This window comes from Crinia signifera, chromosome 5 (genome assembly GCF_055691185.1).
Source record: "Crinia signifera chromosome 5, ASM5569118v1, whole genome shotgun sequence".
NCBI lineage: Eukaryota > Metazoa > Chordata > Amphibia > Anura > Myobatrachidae > Crinia > Crinia signifera.
The window spans coordinates 16,728,688-16,750,621 of NC_139221.1; the positions used below are offsets into that span (position 1 = coordinate 16,728,688).

Here is a 21,934-nt window from a genome sequence, read left to right on the forward strand (position 1 = left end):
TTCTGTAAGATTTGTATTTTGCATGAATTGCAGGCAATGGACCGTGCCTTAGTTTTAGTGCTGCAGTTTTATGCTTGGTTTATGCTATCGGAAAGATGATGCCATCGGGGAAGGAGAAGTACAGTACGCTTATACAGAACTTTAGAAAGATTCCGAACTTACCTGTGATCAATCAATGCTTGTTTATCAATATTTTATATCAGCATAGTAGTTTGATTTATATCCAACTAGCCGAGGACACTGGCTCTCTGAGAACCTGTAATTCACTGCATGTCACGCTAAAGGTGGCCATACACACGCAGATTTATCTTCAGATCTGGCTGGTAATGGATGAGAGCAAATGACAGTTGACCATTTTCCTGGAAATGCTGGAAAACTGACAAGCTGTCACTCATCCATAACCATGTTTTTGTTCCAACCAGCCAGATCTGAAGATAAATATTACTAGTGTATGGGCACCATTAGAGGCTATATCTACATATTGTGGACAGGAGAAAGTTATATCTAGCTACTGTCATTAACCTGTCATTGAGAATTCCGTCTGAAGGGCCAGATTCTCTAAGCTTCAAAAGTGATAAAATAGAGAGTAATAAACAGCCAGCCAATCAGCTCCTGCCTGACACTGGGGACAATTTTTAACCTCGATGTTTAAACAAACAATACAAGGTGCAATTGTAAATGAACAATTTGTCAAAAGCGGAGAACTTAATATTTAAAATGGTACCTCATTTATCAATTTTGGTTGGGTATGAAGGGATAAAAAAGGGATTGTCACCAAATATCACCTTTTAGATATAATATATATGAATATGACAGACGTTCCTTTTTCTCGGATTAACTCTGCATAGCAGCCACATTGCACATGATTCTAGTACTGTCACAGAGCCACTTCTCTTGGGCTTATGGTGAGATACCAGCCATAGGACCAATTCATAGATCTGCTCCAGCATAACAGACTGTGGCATCAGTTTTGTCATGTTGCCTTGTGCCTCCAGATGGGGGAAACTACCTTGGTTCTGACTTTCCTCAGGCACTAATCCAGCTCAGCCCAGCCAAGCATAACGCACAGTCAGCTGCTATAAACAGCAATACCAAATGCTCTTGCAATTTAAATTAGCGCATTGCATGTTCAACAGTAGGAAATGCATCTGTCTACATGGAATTGTTCCCGTGACAATCTGTGCATGAAGCCAAAACATCTGGGTACATGTCAAATTACCATAAGAGTGCCCTGAATAAATAAATATATCCCATCATTAATAAATTGGTCCTTTTAGTTGGATAGATTTTCTATTAGGGGGAGATGTACCAAGACTTGGTGAAAAATAGAGATATTTGTACATCAACCAATCAGTGTTCTGTATCTAGCACAGTCTTTATTTATTTATAACCAGTTACGGTACTTGTTTCCTAACATGGCGTCCATCGCATCGCATACCATAAGGCATACGATGGTATGCGATGTTATGCAATGGCAGCCGATGTTATACAATTTTAAATTGTATACCATCGCGTTGTATGCCATTGTATGCCATATACAATGGTATACAATTTAAAATTGTATAAGCACCCTAATGGGTGTTTTCAATGTTAAATGTGCACCCTATAAGATAAATAATTGTATAGGGTGCTTATATGGCATGCGATGCCGTACGACTAAATATCGTGGGCGCCGTGCTAGGAAACAGGTACCCCAGTTACTTATATAGAGCACACATATTCTGCAGCACTGTACAGAGAAAATTTGAACACTAACATCAGTCCCTGCCCAAGTGGAGCTTACAAACTATATTCCCTACCACATGTACAGGTACACACAGACATTCTAGGGTTAATTTGTTTCTGAGCCAATTAACCTACCAGTATGTTTTTGGAATGTGGGAGGAAACCGGAGTACACGGAGGAAACCCACGCATGCACGGGGAGAATATACAAACTCCACACAGTTAGGGCCATGGTGGGAATCGGACCCATGACCTCAGCGCTGTGAGGCAGTAATGCTAACCATTACACCATCCGTACTTTGAAATGATAATTAGACACTGAGGGCGGGATGTGCTAAGGGAAACATGTGCTAAATCCCTCAGTTTTCTGGGGTTTTACATCATTTTCAAATGTACTAAAACCCGGCCATCACGTTTTCGCCTCCGAGAGTATTGCCACCTTTGGATGGCGATATCCTATAGCAGGCATATCCAAACTGTGGCCCTCAAGCTGTTCTGAAACTACACATCCCAGCATGCCTTGCCATAGTTTTAGCATTCCCTAATAGCAAAACTGTGGTATGGCATGATGGGACTTGTAGTTTCTCAACAGCTGGAGGGCCATAGTTTGGACATGCTTGCCCTATAGAAGCCTACTGGCTTCTTATCGCTGCAGTTTTCCCTTAGTACATCCGGCCCTGAGGGCGAGATATACTAAGCGGTGAAAAGTGATAAAACAGAGAGTTATAAACCACCAGCCAATCAGCTTAATTACCATTTTTCATAAACAGCCTGTAACATGACAGTAAGGTGCTGATTGGCTGGTGCGTTAGCACTCTTCACGTTATCACTTCTCAAGCTTAGTACATCTGGCCCTGATTGGTTACTTTCGGTAACTGTTCCCCTTTGGCTTTCTCCAAGGACTCATACATCTAGAACTATCTTTCCTCTTTCAATCCAAAGGTAAGCACCGCCCGCCACCCACTGAACGCCCGTCCCCTGAATCCCCTCATTAGCATCATACCCCCCAACATGACCCATATCATTAGGTACAAAATGCTCTGTTTCTACAGATGTGAGCCTGCAGCACAGTCCAATATTCAAAAAGGGAGCCACACCTACTGCCACCCCAAACATCACTGTCCTGGACTCACTGGCAGTTGATGTGACCCCCCTCTTTGAATATTGGACTTTGCTGGAGTCCAACCTCTGTAACTGCCACTGGCAGGGAAGTCCAGGAACAGAGCATTGTGTACCTAATGGAATGGGTCATGTTGGAAGGTATGTAGTATGTGAGGGGATGTGTACAAGAACACAACCCCCTGCATGCATCATCGGGGAAAGGGCAGAATTCAGACCCAAATGAATTGGCCCCAAAGTTCCTTCTTCTTTGCGTTGAGCTGCCTGCACACTCTATAAACAACCTCGATGAACGACCTGTGGGACCAGGGGCTTAGCGAGGCCTGCTGAGATCCTGCTACAGGAGTCCACTTCTTATATATTTAGCATCTTCTAGAACAGTGATGGCAAACTTTGACACTCCAGCTGTTGTTGAACTACACATCCCAGCTACAGTTTTACTATTTGGCTATGCCAGGGGTTCCCAATCTTTTTTGAATCAGGGCACCCTAGAGTTTCAGAACTTTTTTCACGGCACCCCTAGGCCAAACAAAATTTAATTAGATTGGGTATATATTCGATTCTTAGGGTGATTTATGTGGTAAAGGGCAGGATTTGCTTCTGTTTGTACACATTTTATGATTGGCAGTCACCAGCACTGGTTTTGCTCATAAATAACTAACCATTAATAATTTGAGTTAGTCCTGGACCCCCAACCCAAGGCACCCCTGCATGTGTCCCGAGGCACCCCAGGGAGCTACGGCACACAGTTTGGGAACCTCTGGGCTATGCTAAAACTGATGCAGGGCATGCTGGGATGTGTAGTTCAACAACAGATGGAGTGTCAAGGTTAGCCATCACTGCTCTAGAACATAAAGCTTCAAAAGTGATAAAATGTCACCTAGCCACACCTACTACTGTTACATTTTTGGGTAAAAAAGGACGAGAGATATTTACATTGAATCATCAGCACCATTTCCCAGCACTTTAGCAAGTATCTCGGGCTGGCCAGCCTAAGAATTGATTGGATGTCCATGTCCTCTATTTAAAATGTATTTTATTTAATTTCATTATTATATGTGCAATGTATTGTGTGTGTTTTAAAATAGTATAACAATTTATCTACCCACCATTTAGGTGTGTGATCACTATAAACCATTGATAAATAATAAAAAATATTTTTTATCAGAATTTCAGTGTCACATTTGCGCTCTTTAAATATTTTTGTGATATTTCATTGATATTAGTAGCTCTTACTAACTGCTTTGGGTCGGTTAAAAGATTCCTCATAGATGTAGCAGTACAAACCCACGCTTCTAGGTGCCACGTTCACAATCTCTTTTCACAATCTCTCCATATATGGAACTAGACACGCCCGTTGGGTGGAGCATGACACGCCCCCTCAATCAGACACCGTGGAAAATTCCATTATCAACTATAATCTACCTAAAACTAGTTTTCAAAAGTATGGTCTAATGGCACCTTCTATAGTGTATATCACATGTGTACTCCATACTTGGGAAGTGCATACAAAGCCGAAACAATCAAAATAAATGGATCCTATGTAATTTCAGCATCAGGGAGATAATTGCTGTAGAGCACGTTGAATTGTGTCCAATGTGTCGTAATCGTAACACAGCTCGTTCCCCCATTCCTCTCTGAGATGACGTGAAAGTAGTTTGTAAGTACATCTACGCTACAGTGATATGTCACTTGTTCTTTTCGTACACAATGGAGCATGGAAACATTATGATCCGATTAAGATTTCCCAGCGAAATAGATGATAGAAAGAATTATTCCATAGAATGTGCAGCCAGAGATTGTTTGGAAGCTGCGTGCCAGCTGGTTCTCTGACAGTGCGCTACAGAAATATTCACATGGAGAAGGGCTGGAAAACTGCACGGAGAAGACATTATACATTCACTCAGTATAAATACATTAATAGATCAGTAGGTGCACTACACATGCTTTTTCTGAAAATATACTGTATATATAGACAATAGATCAGTGGTTCTCAAAGTCGGTCCCCAGGACCCCACACAGTTCACGTTTTCCAGGTGTACTCATTACTCAGTGACACATTTAAAAAGATCGATAGGTGGAGCGAATTATTTCACTTGATTCTGTGAGGAGACCTGGAAAACATGCACTGCGTCGGGTCTTGAGGACCGACTTTGAGAACCTGTGACATAGATCAGTAAATTGAAACAGGTAGATCGATGGCTATTCATTATTCTCAACTGTCCTGATCTTCAAGGAACAGTCACAATTTTTGCTTGACATTCCCGCTCAGTGGCCCCGACAGTGGGAAGGTAGAGGGTACTCTTTACGTGGGCCTAGTCCTGTTGGAGGAATAGCGCCCATTCATTGGTGACAGAGAGGGCTGTGGGCATGACAGACGTTCACAGAGCCCTGTGCATGCCACTACATTGACAAAACAGGGAGGAGCGTGGGCAACAATCATGTCGTTTCATGGTAAAATGCCCCTTTATCATTGGCCACACCCGCTTTTCTGGAGCACAGGGTCGTATGGTCAGCACAAGCATTGGGTTGACAATGTGAAGGTCCACAGTCAAAAGGTTGACATGAGTTTTTTCACAATTTCTTTTTTAGCCGACATATGCTGAAAGGTGTATTTCATACCATACTGTCCACTATGGCGTGATGGGATAATAGGGGTACACTTAGATGGTGTCCATGTTGACTATGTCAACATTCGGCACAAGCGTGAAAAACTCATGTCGACCTTTTGACTGTCAACCTTCCCATTCCTATTTCATGTGTCAACCACAATGGCTTAAGTCATTCCAACCCTGTCGACATTCCAACCCTGTTGACCTTAGCCATGTTGACCTTTAGTGGTCAACCTAATGTATCTTGACCTAGAAACTGTATCCCTTCCGCATAGATATCAAGTACGCTTATATAACAGGTACGCATAGATATTAGGTACGCATAGATATCAGGTACGTATATATATCAGGTATGCATAGATATCAGGTACACATATATACCAGGTACACATAGATATCAGGTACGTATATATATCAGGTATGCATAGATATCAGGTATGCATAGATATCAGGTACACATAGATATCAGGTAGGCATAGATATCAGGTAGGCATAGATATCAGGTACGCATATATATCAGGTACGCATAAAAATCAGGTACGCATATATATCAGGTACGCATATATATCAGGTACGCATAGAAATCGGGTACGCATATATATCAGGTACGCATATATATCAGGTACGCATAGTTATCAAGTACGCATAGAAATCAGGTACGCATATATATCAGGTACACATAGATATCAGGTACGTATATATATCAGGTACGCATAGATATCAGGTACGCATATATATCAAGTAGGCATAGATATCAGGTAGGCATAGATATTAGGTACGCATATATATATATCAGGTAGGCATAGATATCTGGTATGCATATACATCAGGTACGAATAGATATCAGGTACGCATAGATATCAGGTACGCATATATATCAGGTAAGCATATATATCAGGTACACATAGATATCAGGTACGCATATATATCAGGTAGGCATATAAATCAAGTAGGCATAGATATCAGGTAAGCATATATATCAGGTACGCATAGATATCAGTTACGCATAGATATCAGGTACGCATAGATATCAGGTATGCATAGATATCAGGTGCGCATAGATAAAGGTATTGTAGGAATGTATAAGACAAGATATAAATGACTTGTGGTCCTTGATGAGCTAAATATAAATTTCCTGAAAGGTTACTTAAAATGGAATACCTGCTTTTTAATACCAACAAATTAACCCATTTAGCAAAACCTTGTGTGACTCTAGGAGCAGATCATGACAGTTCATAGTTCATAGATCATAATCAACTACAATCCACTGAGTACTCTGTAACTCTAATCAAGAGGACTGGAATGACTGAGTCCTCCAGGCATGCAACCACTGGACAGCGCCAGACCGGCACACAACGCAAACTGCGCTGGGACCCACTGCCCGTGGGCCAACCCCCTCTTCTAGGGATCATGGTCCAGACTGTACACTTGGATTATACATACTGTATGCTACATTATACTGCACATGACTATGGTGTATTTTCTACAGGGAATCAATCTGGTAAATTATCATTTATGGAATATATTTATAAAGGGTTCCAGATCAAGTACTTTTTAATGGTTAGGCAAAACTTTGAGTAGGATGGCCACACCCTTCTGCATGGGCACCTAACACTGCATTTCCTTCATGTCCCGGAGTAACACTGCCAGTCAACCAGGTAGCGGTGTGTAGATGGGTTTAGGGAGTTATGTGACCTATAAATGAACTCATATTTGGTGACCTAAAAGTGATCTCCATTTGGAACACAATGACCAGTTTATATCAAGGGTTGCATGATACAGTGACTGCGGCTTAGTCCAAAATTCAAATATGGGAGCGACACCAACTGCGATTCCAACCACTGCCAGACATCACCGACCAAGACTCACTAGCAGTTGGTGTGGCTCAACTATTTGAATTTTGGACTGCAGCCCCACCTCTGGATCCGCCAATGGTGGCGTTTTTTTAATGATCTGTTCTGAAACTACTGAAATCCTGATGATTTAAAGAAACACAATATTAGAGAAGGCCCCGGTGGCTGAAAATGGCATTCTACAATGCTATTCACATTCTCTCAACTCAGTGATGTTATTTTACAAAATGTAAAGTTTATATATTATACAATTTGTTGTAGAAACAATATAAAAAAAAAACTTGATTTATCGGCTAATTATTTTTTTCTCCAAATGGGTTTACTTCTGTCAAAAAGTGAGACTGTTTCAGTCAAATAATCTATTAATGTTAAAGTAATTACAATAGGCCAAAGCTGAACATTTTTTAATTAAACAGCTGTATTCATTTAAACAATAAATTGAATGCCATTTGTGATGACATTAACAGTTTTCTTTAAGAAAATGCAACACGTATTTGCAAACATTTTGATTTATTACCTGGATAAAACTTTAATTAACAGCTGCTGTACCAAATAACAATGTACATAATTGATCAAGTGGTTTCACTGTAGGACGCAATTATGCCAATCCCCAAATTTATTTTAGCTTAATATTTAATTTCTCTATTGCTCATCAGAATGTATGTCTTTAATTAAATCTTTATTATTATAAGCAAATATGTGGTATGCATGTATGGAAGAAATACAATATGTATTTTTCTGGGCCTAGTTATTGCATAAAATCTTTATTAGTTGAACAGCATAAAAAGCCATCACTGCTCCTCACCTCTATGGGGGGAAATTCAAGGGTATATGCGCGATGGCAGCCATAAGATGGCAACTGACGGAGCAAATAAAGTTTAACATTAAACACTTAATTTTCATATACAGATGGATTCGCTCTCTTCCATCCAGGGGCTGGAGGTCAGAACGCCAACCGCCAGCCCCCGCCAGCCGTCGGAAGGGGACGAACACGCACGAGTCGCACGCTCATCCCCTTCAAATGGAGCTCCCCACGCTCCCCGCCACCACGCTGCCGTTACCTGACGCTCGCCCCCACCTCCCCGATCCCCCGCCTAACCCTGCATTGGCAATTACCTCTGAATCAGGGCCAAAACCAGATATATTTATTTATTAACAGTTTCTTATATAGCGCACACAGATTCCGCATCTCTACAGAGAATATTTGAACATTCACATCAGTCCCTGCCCCAGTGGAGCTTACAATCTATATTCCCCATACATGCACACACAGACATTCTAGGGTTAATTTTGTTGGGAGCCAATTTGCCTACCAGTATGTTTGGATTGTGCGAGGGAACCGGAGTACCCGGAGGAAACCCACGCAAGTACGGGGAGAATATACAAACTCCGCACAGTTAGGGTCATGGTGGGAATCAAACCCATGACCTCAGCGCTGTGAGGCAGTAATGCTAACCACTACACCGGCCATACTCGCGGAGACCACCAGACAAGCATGATTGTGTATTACACTTGGATTGAACAGTCCATTTATTTCCAATTTATCATGAATAATTTTATTTCTATTACGTATTTATTTGTGAATAGGTCAAATGTTTTATTGCATTTGCCACTGTGGCTTCAGAAATTCCTCCAAATGTGATAAATTTCTCAAGTTTTTCAGTAATGAGGTTTAACCCGTCTCCAGTGATATCCTGTCAGATAACAAATAATCTATAGTAATCTTGTGTTAGATAACGATGACCTTTGTGTGAGTAATGTCTGCTGAGTGCACTTAGTGACCTAGAATTCATCTACATTACACCGTGCTCTTTAAATATATATCTGTGTATCTGTGGTTCCGCCAGTGCTGACTGTGTGGCTATGTGGGCCTGATTACAACCTATTCGGATGGGGCTGAATTTGTCCCCTTTTACGATGATGGGGTCTGCAGATGTGAGAATCCCCTGTGCGAGCACCTTTGGTTATTATCACACTCACTAAGGCATTCGCACTGTGACGGCAAGGAAGGGGGCGGACAGAGGGCATTATGACATCAGAACCCACTCTAAATTCATCCATCTCCGGCCAAGTTAAAAGTCAGACTGATTGGCGGGTTGGCGACCATCGAAAGATTTTTCACTTGTGCGGACGCATGTGAAGGGAGCATACACATCTCCTTGCATTCTCAGGTGGGCAGATGACACCGGTGCCCCCCCCAACCCGATCTCCATGCATGCTCAGGTGGGCAGAGCATTGCTGCAAGCTGCCGACGAGTTACTCTTGGGTCATGTGGCGGCTGCAAGCAACAGGCAGAGGAGGATAAATCGCTCGGTAATAAGTAACCATTGAAGGATTTCTCCTCTGTGCAGGCACTAACGGACGGATGTGTGTGAGTACACTTCCGCTCGCAGCCCTGCAAAGGGATTGAAACTGCGTGTGGGAGAGTGCATTCAGTGGGGCGTCGTTAACCTGATTGCTAGGCTCAGCACACTCAGCTCATGTTTTGAATTGCATTGAATCCTGCTACTGTAGGTTTTGTTTATTTTGTACTGTTATTTGGGTATTCGGATTCTAGGTCGACAGTTATTAGGATGACAATGAATAGTGCAACCAGTACTGGTCAACATGCATTAAGCCAACACGGTCAAATTGTGGGCATGCAGCTTCTATTGGTTGTTGCCCATGCTAATGCTGCGACAATGCCCTTCCCTGGTGTTCATCAGCTGAACGTGCCAAGGATGAGATGCCCACTATCAGCATCAATACATACCTTAATACTGTTTGCTAGGTCAACTAGCACAAGGTTATCATGAAAAAAAGGTTGACGCAAGCAAAAGGTCAACCACAAAAGGGTCGACACATGAAATGGACGAGTTTTTCGGGATTTTTATTGTTTTTGAATTTCTTTGAACTTTTTCATATTTTACCATCCATGCGGACTAAGAATGGAAACAGGAGAGTTCACCTTGTGCGTGTTGACCGTTTGACGTTGTTGTAGACCCTATCGGCCCAACGAACCAAACCATATTTTGTTTGGCTGTACCTATAAACTTTACTTTCTACCCAAGATCGTACTTCCCTCTGATCTGCATCACCAGGAAATTATTATGGGTACTCTTTACCTAGAAGGGCGCCCACGATTTCGATCGTGGGTATCGTACGGGGAAAAAAATTGCGTCGGTCGCATCGCATGCGACCAAAAAATCGCATGCAATGCGACCGACGCGATGAATGTGATTTCCCATAGGGAACAATGTTAAATGTCCCAATTGACCCGATTTTCCATAGGGAACAATGTTAAATGGCCCACAGAGGCCAAATAGGCACCCTGAAGTGTGAAATGGCCCCCCCCAATTGTTAACGCCACCCCACGATCAATGTCAACCCAAAGCGTGGCGAGCCCGCGAGGGGCGGCGGTACGCGTCCTACGACCTTTTCATACCCCCACTATCCACGTCGGCGTGGAGTTGAGAATAGAAAGTGTGGCGAGCTCAGCGAGCCACTTAGCCCGAAGCGTGGCGAGGGGACGCGGACACCTTCACAGGTATACGCGTCCCCTCGCGGCCTTCACAGGTGTCCGCATCCCCTCGCGGCCTTCACAGGTGTCCGCGTCCCCTTGCGGGGCTCACTGCGCTCGCCACTTTCTATTCTCAACCCCACGCCGACGTGGATAGTGGGGATATGAAAAGGTCGGAGGACGCGTACCGCCGCCCCTCGCGGGCTCGCTGCGCTCGCCACGCTTCGGGTTGACGTTGATCGTGGGGTGACGTTAACAATTGGGGGGGCCATTTCACACTTCAGGGTGCCTATTTGTCCTTTGTGGGCCTTTTAACATTGTTCCCTATGGGAAATCGCGGTCATCGCGTCGGTCGCATCGCATGCGATTTTTTGGTACATGCGATGCCCGCGATGACCGCGATGGGTGCCCTTCTAGGTAAAGAGTACCTTATTATGTTACTTATTTTTACTTTAAGGAAAGTAATAAGGAATTGGAAGACAACGTTCCTGGGAGGAGACCTCCAAAATTGTCCTTTTAACTTCTTACTGCCTCGACTGCTCATCTTGCAGAGAACATCAATAAGTAACAGTAACTCTCAGGGACTTTATAGATTTGGTGCACCTGCTTTCTAACTAATTGGTTTTTATTTATGAAGCTTTTCCTATGTATTTTTATCATTTAGGTCTGCTGTAATCTCTTTTTTCGTGCACCAGTGAGTGTGCGTTTTCAGCTAAAGTGTCAGCTGGGCCAAAGTCTTGGAAAGAGGCCGATTTCATCTCTATATCAACATAAAATAACCTTGTAATCAATCAGTTCTGGAGTAATTTTACAGTGGGCGATACAAGCATACAAACAAGAAACAAGACACACATAATGAATACAAAGAAGGTTTCAGGAAGGGGCTTCTGATAGCAGGAGATGCACGAGTCAAGGTAGGAGATGATGAGGGACTCGGGAGTGCAGTTATAGCCTTGACATTTCTACAAGGTGGAGGTGGCAGGGCTGGGAGAGAGACTGAAGGCCTGATTCAGAGGAGGACGCTGCCACAAAGCCCATCACTGGTGTACCGTACATCACTGCTGAATGTGCCAGGAATAGGATGACCATTGTCAGCATCTATATATCTATATTTGCAGTCATGCAAATTCAAGCCGCAATATGTATGCATGGACATGCGCATTGTGACATGCTGCATGGCGCAACAAGATGAGAACAGTTGAACCTGGCAAATGCCCATAGAGCATACTTCTAAATTGTCCTAATTAAGGCTGGACAGTTCTGCTAATTGGAGACTCTCCCACTGTCCCTCCTGCAGGTTAGTGTCCTGCCGGCATGGTGGGGAAAGTTGGGTGTGCCGGTGATCAGATCCTAACTGCAATGTTACATGTTGTGCATTAAAAATTACAGTAAGAAGCGGACTGGTTGGTACTTTATCTCTCTCCACTTTATCTCTCTTCAATGATTAGAACAACTACCTCAAGTTAGGGTCACTTGGTGATTCTGAAAAAAAAAAACCCATTGGCGGTGAAGAAATTGTTGAATGGGTGACCTCCACTAGAGGGAGCCCGTTAGCAGCTATTTAATTGTGCTGCTGTATAGACGCACCTGTTGGCTGCATTGATATTTCTGCTCACAGCGATCCTAACTGCGAACAAAAATGTGCATCAAGTATCCCAAATGTAAGTGTTCACGAAACGGGAAGCACTTTAGTTGGGTTTAGCCATTTTGTGCAGTTAAACCCAACATTTATGGGTACAATCAGTATGATAAAACAATGGTTGCTCAAACATTTGCATACCACGCCCGTCTAGTGGGAAAATGCAATTTCGGGCACCCATTAAACAAATGAATCACCCACTTTGTGCTAAAAAGACAGACAGGGCCGCACAGATTTTACTTATTATTACTTATTAAAATAACCAGTACACATTAGTGTATGGTCACCTTCACATGTGACGACACGCATGCAACCCCATTCTCCGCCTGCAGGGATGGGGTCCAAGTCGGACGTGCAATCAAGCAGTCCGACTCCAGTCCAATGCACGGGACCGCACATCGGTTCGGGTGGGATGTCAAACACAAATTGGACTAGGGGCTTTAACACACACACACGCTGCTTGGGATGCTGGGCTGCAAATAGTCCCAACCGGACTTTAATAGTGTGTAGATGCATAAATACTTGTGCGTCTCAGTCATGGGCACACTAATCGTGCAAATACATTGCATTAGTATGCATATATATATATATATATATATATATATATATATTTATATATTATATATATATATATATCTCCATATAAGTGTTATATAGCGCCCTATCTTTCAACATTATTTACTTATCTTTCCCAAGTTTTTCAAAGTTTTTTATATATCCATAGACAAGATTTTCAAATATAAAACATTTATTTAAAATATAGGCATTAAAACAAAATTATTTTAAATTTTTCTTGTCAGAGGATTTTTCTTATACAGTTGATGTACACATAAGCCCATCGCGTTTTGTCTCCATACAAGACTTCATCAGGGGTGCGTTACACAAATCTCCGTCAATCCTTTGAACCAGCAATGATATTCTACTGTGTACTTTTGTTAAGCTCATCAATTTTCCACTGACTGTAATTTCACTGCAACATATGAATGTCCCAGAAAAATCTTTATCAATGGGTGTTCTTTCCCGCCTTCATTAATAGCATCATAGAGTATCAGTTTAAATTCTGGAACAAATTATGGCTAATAATATTCACCATATATGGATGGATTCAAAGAGTGGGATGGGATCACAATTGATTCCTCTAATATGTGTATATCTGGCTTGATCCCCAAAGATTGAACACAATGCACAATTCAATTCTCCAATATCAGGAAAAATAAACACTGGTAAGCCAAATAGAAGTATACTCCTCAGTGCCCAATGTGCAAGTCTGAGGAGTACACTTCTATTTGGCTAACCAGTGTTTACAGCAGTCACTCAGCTGCAAACATGACAGCAGCAGCTCAAAGGGGGTCTCGCAGTCAGGCCATCAGCAGATTTTGTCCCCCCGCCCCTCCGTTTTGCCCTGTTGGTTGCACACACAACCATCTGTAAATACACGCTGACAGCGCTCCCTGGCCGCAGCCTCCTCCTCAATCCGGATGAAGTTGGTGTTGTAGCTGGATATGGGGCGGGTGACTTGTACCTGTACTGTTCTTTGTGTGTCTCTTTTTCTACATTAAAGCCCCGCATGCTGGGACTTGTGGTTTGTGAAAAACAATTTTTGTAACTTTTTTTTACACAAATTCATTAGCCCTGCAACACCGCCCATGGGTGCAGGGGGCAACCCCAGGCCTCTATATTGGGGGGTCCCCATTCCATCAGGTACCCCGTCCAGGGCTGACCAGCCAGGGTGATCATAGTTAGACCGGAGGACCTTGCATAAAAAGTGTCCCCTGGCTTTGGCACAACACCGCTGGCTGTTGGAGCCCGGTGCTGGTTCCAAAATATGGGGGACCCCAGTTTTTTCGTCCCCGTATTTTTGGAACCAGGACCAGTCCATAAGCCTGGTGCTGGTTTCCTAAATATGGGGAATTCCCACTATTTTTTCACCACATATTTGGGGAACCAGGACCGGCTCAATGAGCCCGGGGCTGGTTATGCTCGGAGGGGGGCCCCACGCCATTTTTTTCCCACTTTATTACATTTCAACCCTCATCTTCATTAGAACTTCCATCTTAATAAGTTTACCCCTCAGTCTTTCAGTACAGATAAAAAAAATAATGTGCTATGATTGTTTTATTGCTTGGGTACACTTCATTTGTGTTTCTATTATTATATCAATTAAATGTAGCTTCTTGAAATGCATCTTTCAACCCCCAAACTCTGATCTGTACCTGGAGAAGAAGTATGTATACATTGTTGGGTTGGGGCCACTGAGGAAATGCATTGTTAGTGGACAATCCTTAAGGGGGACTGGCCAGTTAGTACGGGGTGATACCAGCGCACACATAGACTTGGACAGCCATAAGAGACCATATAAAAGAGTAACAATGTATCATTTATATGCACTCTCCGGAACCTGACATTAGAGGAAGGGGTGGAGACTTCAGGTATCCAGGGATTTCCCTAGTGGTCCAATCAAAGCCTGTGCACAATCAGAACACAAAAAAGTGCATCAATCACCACCTTCCCAACTGTTCATTATGTGAATTAGAATAGAACACATGAAAGGAAATATGCATCTTATTGCCAAACTAGAATATATTTATTGGTAAATATGGCTGCTCTACAATTCTAACCTCCCTTGAAGTTTACGGCATTTTGCCAGATTTGTATCGTTCATTTCCAATCTATAGGCAAGTATTGCAATGTTATGCTTTCTGATTAGACCTATCAGAGTTAATTTCAACATGTAGCAGGACTCCCATATTCCCACTGGGAAAGAACAAGGGTCGTCTAATGAGAGCAATTAAATGCAATGAGTGATTCACACTCCTGGTAATTGGAGTTTCAAGAGTAAGGAAATGAGTTCGTTTTGTATGCATGTTATTGGACTTGACAATTGTGGCTGCTTTTCTCATTTGAATATTTCAAAGTTCAAGACAACACAGCTCCCGGTGCACAGGAGAGTTGTTATGTATTAATCTGCTGGAGGCCAATAATGCAGCAAGTTAAAGTAGATGTTTTTGTCAACATGTTTAGAGGAACAGAAAAATAAAAGTAATAACATACAGTACTGTATATTTTGTGATACAGAAGATTGTGATACAGAAGATTGTCCCAGTTTAGTTCGAAAGAATATTCGGTAACTTGAGCCATGTTCTTGTATTACAGTAGAATAATAATAATAGAAGAATATTGGAATAAATATATTTTTTGCTTTGCTGGTAATACACAGGAAGACTTTTGAAGGAAAACATTGACTTTTTGAAGACTATGGGCGAGCGTCTGAGTTCATTGGCTGAGCGGGATGCCGGCTGAACTCGGTCATTTTTTTAAAGGGGCAATCAATTACAAGGCAAAACCGTGCCTTGCAAATGATTGCCCCTTTAAAAAAATGTCAGAGTTCAGCCGGCACCCTGCTCAGCCACTGAACTCGGACAATATTACATCTGGCACCATATATCAAGACAACTGCATTATCTGAGACATGTTTCAGTTTTTGCAAATAAATGAATACTATTGATGCGTAAGTTCATCAAATATTGAATATATGTATTATTTCTATGAGAAAGATGCAGAACTAAAGTTTACTGTATTATTTCTATTTGTTTTTCGTACAAGAGGTCTACATTGGGTGACAATGGAGATGTTGATTAATCTACTCTATTATTGTAATGTTCCAGCCACTTTGACTGTGTATAGTACTATGAATTAACAGTGGATTCCTTGATTACACCATTCCCTACCCTGTTCAACACTAAAGCTTGGTACACATTATAGGATGTGCAAACAAAATAATATTGTCAATAATTTCTATTGCGCTCATGGTCAAATGAAAAAGTGTATACATACTTTGCAATCTTGCAAACGACCAACAATATATCATCAGTGGCCATGTCCAGGAGTATGCTGTTGTTGAAGGTATGCTCAAATTGAGCTGCATGTATGGATGACAGGGGATGTTGTCACTGACCCCAAGCATATAGGCCCTTATTCTAGTTGAATCGGACGGATGCGTATTTTCAGACAGGAACCGAGTGTTCTTAGCCCCGCCTTCTGTACGGATCGCTCACACCGTCCAAATGCGGTAAGACACTGACTGAACGGACCGCAAGTGGATTTTTCATGTGAACCCCTCCTCTATCTGTGGGAACCTCCCCCATCATTTGATGGTCGCCGACCATCGAATGCTGGACCAAGTGGTCAGGCAGCATCGAGTGCTCCAGACCACTCTGGCATTTCTCTGTGCAAAAGAAGGGATATGGGTGGGCAGCTGGCATTCGGCTATGTCATATGTCTGCCACCCACATGTGCGTCACGGCTGGATAACCATACGTACCCCCAGCATTTTCATGGGAACGCCCATGAAACGTGGGACGTACGCATATGGTAATGAGCAAAATCAGCCCTTCATGCCTCTCTACACCCCCTGCTCGGACAGGCTGACCGATCATTTTCTGCACGGAACTCACTCCGTGTTCGGACGTGCGACGCGTTCGCACATGCCTAAATATGCCTCTGCACCAGGGCCGGTGCAAGGCACCGGCGCGCCCCAGGCGAGTCGGGGTGGGGGCGCCCTGGTGCCGGGGGGGTACCTGTTGCGCCATCTGGAGAGCGGGCAGGGGGTCCATGCCAGCGTCTGACAGGAGCCTGCAGTGGTGTCCTTGCCATGCGGGTACCTGCGGCGCTGTGTATAAAACTGACGGCGGCGGGGGGTCCCTGCAGTGAATAAGAAATAACTAGCGCTATGCGGCCGCGCGGGAAGCGCTTCTGTTTTGAAAACACTGGCCGCACACTGATTGGCTGAATCTCAGCCCGGCGGATAGCGCTAGTTATTTCTTATTCACTGCAGGGACCCCCCACCGCCGCCAGCTTTATACACAGCGCCGCAAGTACCTGCGCGGCAAGGACACCACTGCAGGCTCCTGTCAGAAGCCGGCATGGACCCCCCTGCCCGCTCCCCAGATGGTGCGGCAGGTACCACCTTTGCACAGGGGGCGAGGGGCGAACTGCCGCCCTCCAGTGGCCGGCGCCCTAGGCAAATGCCTAGACCTGCCTAGTGGTGGCGCCGGCCCTGCTCTGCACATGCTCAAATACCAAACATCGGCCATCCGACCACACACGGAGCCATCCGAGTCAACTAGAAAAAAGGCCATAGTGTGTAAACACAAGGGGATAAAGTGTGTGGGGGGTGGGGGGTCTAACAGAGTCATACCATCTGTAATGGTGAAGTGGAATTAGTTCAAACTGGCCCTTCACAGTAATTCTTACAGAAACGCATAATAAGGGACACCAAAAACCAGGGAAGTGCCAAGAACCCTACCACTGGCATTGGCACTGCCTAATGGCAGGGGGGGAGGGGGCAGAATTAGGTGATATAGAGAAATGAGATCCACCACCTTTCCAGAACCACTTTGATTCCTGGTACACATTATACAATGTGAGCAAATTCTGATTGCAAATGACCTTGTAATGATAAATTGTTCATAATATCGCATAGTGTGTACCCATCTTAAAAAGATACCACTTGATTGCCTGTTCTGATGCAGGGATTATGTGCTGTGTGGGGCATAATGATTATGTGATTACGGTTCTAGTCTGTAAACTGGATTATGTGCAGTCGCAAACCCCGACTGCGAACGGATGCAGCAATCTGCAATGTCGCCAGGCTTTTCACATGGAGCTGTGCCGGTCAGGGATGGCGGGCCCAGGTGTCGCCCATGAAACGCTGGGCATTCCCATGGGATTGCGAGCAGGACGAGGTGTGCCGGGGTGGGGGCAGCTGACGTCAAATGACATAAGCCGCCCACCCTGTCTTCATCTCGCTGTCCACAAATTTAAGTCAGTTTACAATTAATTGCGAGGGCCATCGAATGATTCCACCTGCAGCAGAGACATGCAAAGGGATGTGTCTCCATGACACATCCGCTTGCATGGTTGTGAGGGGATACGGCGGTGGGGGGGGGGCTTCAATTCGCCGGGGCCCTTTGGGACTCATTAAGTTGCAAGCTTCACGACTTACCGAGTCAACCAGAATGAGGGCCATTGTACATAAAAACACAATCTTTTTAAGTTTTGTCATCTTTTTCTCTGCTTAATTTAAAATAATTGCTACTTCCATTTAAGCTTTACTTTTGGCTGAAAAACTGTGAAATAGCAATCAATGGGGAAAAAATCCAAGGATAATTCTAATTTACAGTACAGACAAATATCAATTCCTTCCCAAATCAATTGCTGGCATGACTTGATCTGTAGACACAAGATATAGGATTATCTAAGTCTCGAATGTATTAATTAAATAACAGGAAGTTTACATTTTCTGTGTTTTTTACATTAAAAATATATTCCATAGTTTTTCTAAAAGAATGGGAAATTATCCTCTTTACTCAACGGAAAGCTCAATTGTTTGGGATAAAAGAGTTGTATATTCTGTTAGATAGTTGGGTTGGGAAGTAGTTATCTGTATTATATTCAGTTTTAGGGCGGGATGTATTAATATACATCGCCGCCCTTCGCCACGCCCCCGCCGTGATGTATTAACATATGTGACTGGCATCGCGGTGCGGTGACGGAGGCCCCCCGCGATACCTGTACTGTGGTGTGCGGGGGGTCTCTGTCACCTCCTAGCCGCCTACTGCTCCCTTACAGCCGGGACAGCTCAGCGTGGCTGTCCCGGCACCTCCTCCTCCCCCCTGCAGCCGGAAGGACGTCCGGCTGCGTTGGTAGGGGGAGGAGGGGTTTACCTTCCGGGGTCCAGGAGGACCTGCAGGAAGGTAAGCCGGAGGGAGGAGGAGAGAGTGGTCGGCGAGGCAGCAGGGTTGTGGCAGAAGTGGCGGGCGGTGAAAAGAAGCCCAAAGGCTTCTATAGGGTATCGCCACCCAAAGGTGGCGATACCCTACTATATGGGATCGGTGCTACCGGGTTTTAATACATAGGAAAGTGTGGTAAAACTGGGATTTTAACGCATTTTCAGCTTAATACATCTCGCCCTTAAGCACAACTCCATGAAAATTGGTCATAATTAAAGAGAATTAATATGACACTAGTGAAATTGAACTTGGCAACTAATGTGCATACCTATGACTAATATTGATGAGATATACCATTACTTTTTTATCTGCTTAAAAACTTTTAAATAACATACAATAGATAAAATTTAAATATATATATATTTTTTTTGTTATTCAACCAAACTTATCTACCTATTCCTAGAACAGTTACTAAATTGTGAATATGAATTATATTGCTCAAATATTACTGATATTAAATCATGTAATAGGACAGACTTTGCTAACAAAGGGGTTTATTCTAGTTCATTCTTTCTGACAAAATCCTTCTTAGATGGACAAAACCATGTGCACTGCAGGGGGGCAGATGTAACATGTGCAGAGAGAATTAGATTTGGGTGAGTTATTTTGTTTCTGTGCAGGGAAAATACTGACTGCATGATTTTACACTTCAATATAGATCTCACTTTGAAGAAAAACCCCACCCAAATCTAATTCTCTCTGCACAAGTTACATCTGCCCCACCCGCAGTGCACATGGTTTTGTCCATCTAAGAAGGATTTTGTCAGAAAGAATGGACTAGAATAACCCCCAAAGAATGCTTGGGGTATTCAGAAGAGTGCTCAGCCGAGAGCTTTGGAGAAAAAACCAGGAAGTTATGGAAAGCAAAGAAAAAAAGGTACAAGGAAATTGGGTACTTGTTTCCTATCTGGGCGCCCACGATTTTAATCGCGGGCATCGGGGGTAAAATCGGGGCCATCGCGGGCATCGCGGGCGATAAAAAATCGGGTGCGATGTGCCAGACGCGATGCCCGCGATTTTCCCATAGAGAACAATGTTAAATGCCTCAATTTACCCGCGATGACCGCGATTTACCATAGGAAACAATGTTAAATGGATCAATTTCCCCAAATTATCATAGGGAACAATGGGAAATGGGGCAAAAACACCCCTGAACATAAAAATGTCCCCCCAAAAGTAGTTGACGCCACCCCGCCATCAACGTGAACCCGAAGCTTGGCGAGCGCAGCGAGCCCGCGAGGGGCAGCGGTACGCGTCCTCCGACCTTTTCATGCTCTACTATCCACTAGGGCGTGGAGTGAGAATAGAATAGTGTGGCGAGCGCAGCGAGCCACCGAGCCCGAAGCGTGGCGAGCGCAGCGAGCCCCGCGAGGGGACGCGGATACCTTCACAGGTAAACGCGTCCCTTCGCGGACTTCACAGGTGTCCGCGTGGCCACGGACACCTGTGAAGCCCGCGAGGGGACGCGTTTACCTGTGAAGGTATCCGCGTCCCCTCGCGGGGCTCGCTGCGCTCGCCACGCTTCGGGCGCGGTGGCTCGCTGCGCTCGCCACACTATTCTATTCTCAACTCCACGCCGACGTGGAGAGTAGGGCATGAAAAGGTCGGAGGACGCGTACCGCCGCCCCTCGCAGGCTCGCTGCGCTCGCCACGCTTCGGGTTGGCGTGGATCGTGGGGTGGCGTTAAAAATTTGGGGGTACATTTAAGGGTTAATTGTGCCTATTTGGGCTCTGTAGCCCATTTAACATTGATTCCTATGGCCACATCGGGTCCATTGAGGCATTTAACAGTAAAATTGCGTCGGTCGGGCCATTTAACATTGATTCCTATGGGAAATCGGGTGCATCGCGTCGCGGGCATCGCGGGTACATTTATGACCGGCCGCGACGCGACCGACCCAATTTCCATGTTTAACATGGGTTTCAATGGGAAATCGCGGGCATCGCGTCGGTCGCGTCGCGGCCAGACATAAATGTACCCGCGATCACCACGACGGGCGCCCAGATAGGAAACAAGTACCGGAAATTGTTAACCCTCTCAGTGATTTTGTCAACATTGGTGTGAAAATTTCCAAACATTTTTAGTCATCAGAATGACCTGTAATGTTTACCTTATATAGGAAATATAGGGGTAGATGTTTGAAGCATTAATAAGGGAGGAGAAGTGCTAAAGCGCCTGGTACTTAGGGCCTTATTCTAGTTCACTCTTTCTGACAAAATCCTTCTTAGATGGACAAAACCATGTGCACTGCAGGTGGGCAGATGTAACATGTGCAGAGAGAATTAGATTTGGGTGAGTTATTTTGTTTCTGTGCAGGGTAAATACTGGCTGCTTTACTTTTACACTGCAATATAGTTCTCACTTTGAAGCAAAACCCCACCCAAAACTAATTCTCTCTGCACAAGTAACATCTGCCCCACCTGCAGTCCATATGGTTTTGTCCACCTAAGAAGGAATTTGTCAGAAAGAGTGAACTAGAATAAGGCCCTTAATCACCGGTCAATCAGCTCCTGACTGTCCCATTTTAAACCCAGCCTGTAACTTAACAGTGAGAAGCTGATTGGCCGGTGATAAAGTACCAGGCACTTTATCACTTCTCCTCCCTTATCACTGCTTCATAAATCTACCCCATAATCTTTTTTTCACATTTTTTATTTGAATTTATGTAACAAAATGTAAGCGACGCTGGCATTTTA

The 21,934-nt window shown here is 44.0% G+C and overlaps 1 protein-coding gene across 6 annotated transcripts in view; it reads right to left on the reverse strand.

Moving 5' to 3' along the window:
* The window catches only part of CSMD3 (CUB and Sushi multiple domains 3), a 969,186-nt gene that overhangs the window by 851,321 nt on the left and 95,931 nt on the right, over positions 1 to 21,934 (reverse strand). The gene's annotated exons all lie outside the window — the stretch shown is intronic.